The sequence below is a fragment of the Bidens hawaiensis genome, unplaced genomic scaffold, assembly GCF_021521415.1.
Source record: "Bidens hawaiensis isolate Kalapana, Puna unplaced genomic scaffold, B.hawaiensis_p1.1 tig00055700_1, whole genome shotgun sequence".
In the NCBI taxonomy this organism is placed as follows: Eukaryota; Viridiplantae; Streptophyta; class Magnoliopsida; order Asterales; family Asteraceae; genus Bidens; species Bidens hawaiensis.
The window spans coordinates 51,490-55,842 of record NW_027500025.1 but is presented as its reverse complement, the minus strand read 5'-3'; positions in this window follow the sequence as shown (position 1 = coordinate 55,842).

Genomic DNA, 4,353 nt, shown 5'->3' with positions numbered 1-4,353 from the left:
TATTACAACGTTTTGAGTTCTCTAATCTCTTGTTTTCTCTTCTTCTATATTCATATTTGTTGTTATGGCTGCCTCACAATCATCGGTTGGTCAAGGTTCCAACGCCGAACCAAGTTTCGTTCGTATTGTACCTCATAATCGTAATCAAGAGATTTGGTGCAATTGGGATTTGGTTGAATTGAGTGACCATTCATTGAAGGCTCGGTGCAAGTTTTGTGGGGTTTATTTAAACCCACTTTCGAATTCAAATTTGAAGAAACACATCGAAAAACCGTATTGCAAGGCGTTGAAAAAGAACGTCGATTCGCAACAAACGCAAATGGATAGTGAAGGCGGAATATTTACATACCAAATTGATCGAGTTCAAGATCGTATAGCGAAGTTTGTGATTCAAGAAGCTTTGCCGTTTAGCCACTTCGACAACCATCGCTTAACCGCCATGATTCGAGATACGCTTCAACCACAATACACTCACGTAAGTCGTCATACTCTTAAACGTTATTGTTTAAAATTGTGGAAGAAGGCCAAAGAGGTACTAATTGCATATTTTGAAAATATAAATACGGGAATAAACTTAACTAGTGATGTTTGGTCGGCTCCACATGGTCTACCCGAATCTTATCTTTGTGTCACCGCTCATTGGGTTTTGTGTCACCGCTCATTGGGTAGATCCGTCATCATGGGAAATGATGAAACGCACCATTGCTTTCGAACTCTTTGAGTATCCACATACGGGAGATAATTTGTTTGAAATTTTAGATTATGTTATAAAAACTTATAAACTAGAAAATAAAATATTTTCAATGGCATTTGATAACGCGTCGAATAATACATCGGCGGTTGATAAATTAAAATTAAAATATACACCGATTTGCAATGGTGTATTTTTTCACTTAAGGTGTGTTGCACATATCATTAATTTAATCGTGCAAGACGGACTTGCTTCGGATGAGGTTACATCGGTTATAAACGATTTTAGACTAATGATACATGAAGTTTTTAAGAAAAGTAAAAAAAGACAAATGGAATATAGAAAATTTTGTAAAGATACGGGAAGAAAAGCTTTGGGAGCTAATTGGGATGTACCTCATCGATGGAATTCCACTTGCATAATCTTTCAAAGTGCTTTGGAACAAAGAGAAACTTTACAAATGTTTCATTCTAGTCTTGCCGAGAATGATTTGGCAATCCCCTTTTCAAATGAGAAATGGGAAATTATCAATGACTTATCGACTTTTCTTGAAGTTTTTAAAACATCAACTACGAAACTATCGGGAACGTATTATCCGACAAGTCCCTTGGTTCTTTCGGAGTTATTTTTAATGGTTAACAATCTTAAAGAATTTGAAAATAAAAGTCCAATGTTTTCAAACATCATATTACCAATGAAGTTTAAATTAAAAAAATACTTTCTTGAATTGCCACCGGTTTTTACTTGCGCCGCCGCTTTAAACCCAATGTTAAATGTTACGGGGGTTGAATGTGTGATAGACGAAATTTTTTCAGCCTTAGATATGCATGAAGTTGACCCAAACTTTTCAACAGAGGCAAAAAATTATTTTAACTTGAATTTTAAATTTATGTATGACTTTTATTTAAATAAATATGGGTCAAACATACACATGCCTATGTCGGGGGGGTCTTCATCAAGTTCAAGTGCTACTAGAGTACGAGATCCCATGATTAGCCTTATGAACACCGTTCGCAACGTAACGGCTAAAAAACAAAGGGGTAACACCCCTTCAAGCGAACTAGGAAGGTATAGTGCAAATGATTACTCTACCGGTTTATCCGAAGAGGAATATGGCACTTTTGATGTTTTGGCTTGGTGGAAGGTAAAGGAAACCGAGTTTCCGATTCTTGCCACCATGGCCCGTAATTTACTAACCGTCCAAGCTTATACGGTAGCTTCGGAATCCGCTTTTTCTCTTAGTGGCAGGGTAATATCGGTGAGAAGAACAAGACTAAATTCGGAGTCGGTGGAGATGTGCATTTGCTTAAAGGATCACTTGGACTCAATCGATCGTATTCAACACGTAACCACTCTCGAAGATGAAACACCACTTGATGTTCGAGTGCACGACGAACAAGAAGGCATTTCTACAACTAATTTCGAGGAAGAAGTCGCCGCTCAATAATTACGACGAACAAGAAGGCTTTTCTAGAAATAATGTCACAACTTTATATTTATAAGTTTAATGTTTTGTTAGTTTGTTTTTGAAGATTTTAAAACATGTAACCTTTTTTTTTGAACTTCTTAAAGTAAATAAAATGAATTTTATGTTAATTGTTTTTTTTTATTTTTCATGTTATACAAATACGAATCGTAGTTTAGAATCCAAATCGCAAACGAAAAACGAAAAAAAAAAAATTTTACACTGTAACCGGTTGGACCGGGTTAGGAACCGGTTACAGTACAGGAACCGGGTTAGGAACCGGTAAGAACCGGTTAGATAGGTTAGGGGTCCGAGGGTGGGAGAACCGGTTCGGTTCCCTAACCGGTTCGAGCCTGGAACCGGTTTAAAATGGGGTTTTGAATATAGGAACCTGTTAGGAACCGGTTCCGGTTCCTAGTCCCAAACCGTTTTGAACACCTCTACCCAAAAGCACATTATCATCGCATAAATTGCAATAAGAAGCATCAAAACAATAAACACACATGAATACACAAAATTTCAAATGAAAATTTGAAGGCCTCAACAACTTAACTTTACTTGGGGTTTAACTACTCTGATGAGCTATGATGCGGGTCAGATCACTTCGATATGCACGCGCTGTTAATATTGGAAAGCCCCAAATTACATATAGTTGCGGTAACTGATTACAAACTCATTCCACAAAATAGTAACAATACAACGTCGATAAGGGATCACGCCATCTCGGCCCCTACTCGACTCATTTAAAACCTACGTTTAACATGACGGTAGCAAATACAAAGCTCTACTGTCACCTAATAAAACAACATATAGCATAAAATAGTTAACATAAAAGCAAGACGTAGGCAAACCTCAAAATTAGTCGACGTAAATGAACTATAAAATACACATGAACATCAATGACAATAAAAGTGGTCTTCAGTGATAACTTATTACCTTGACTTGTAGCTTGATTGAGTTTTGCCAATCTTTCCATGACCTGAAATCAATGCCATTGCTACTGAGCCGCCTGAAATTTAATAACTACTAAAAATCATTGATGTTTAAATTAACCACCTTGACTAAGACAAAAATCACACATAAGCTAAAATTAACCATTTAAAAACTTGTTCAAATGAAATCTAAATAATTAAGAATCTCATGTGTGAGATCACTATTTACGGAATCAATAAGTTTAAATTTCTATAAACGAACAACAATTAAAAGTAAAGTTGAACACAAAAACCCATTAGTTAATACTTTCTAAAGAGAACTTTGATAATTTTTGGTATAATATATGGCCTCATATTGACTATTAAAAGTCAAACTAAATACAATTATTGTATTAAAACTAAACACATATTGACCTATTTTTAACATTTTTCAGATGTAATTATACCTTCATGTTGTGCAAGTTCTTTCAGCACACTTAACTTCAAACTTGAATACTTGCCTGGTCACCATTAACAAACTAATCTTAGGGACCAGTTTAGTGCTAAAAGCTTTATGATTGAAATCAATAAACAATAAAATTTACGTGTTCGTATCTACCCAAAATTCAAAAATTAACTACCACAAGGTCCACATCCACATCTCCAAACTCAAATTTAAGTGCAAAGGTTTCTTAAATGTTGCAGACTGTCTAAAAAGGTTCGGTTCGTGTTCGTATCTACCCAATGGATTTGCTAGTTTGCCCTTTTAACCCATTTATTTAGTTTGATTTAATGTTTAACTACCGTATAACAGCCCCGCCTAGTCAGGACATGCACTAACTATAAAACTAAATTTTACATACCAGATAACAATGCCAAAAACAAATTAAAACCATAAACTTCAAAAATTTATATACCTCATTGAATTGATAGTCTTGCTTTGCATCTCCGGTGCTTTGATGAAGCTTTTATAAGCGTAGTTAATCTAGTTATCACTTGAACGTTCAAAATAACACAACACTGCAAAAAAAAAAATCATTATATTTCAATAAACCATTGTAAGTACAATGACATTTATTAACTAAGAGAAAACTTCCTGGGGATGTTCACCTCATTATTAATTGCAACTACCCTTGCTTTGAGTTGTTTGATTGGAGCATTAAAAAGACAATGATAATATTCTGCATGAACCTAAAAGGGTTAATAACCCAAATTGAGTTGTATGCTCCTTTCTTAAATATGCTTACGCCTATGAGATTTTTTCAAACAACATAACACCAAATCAC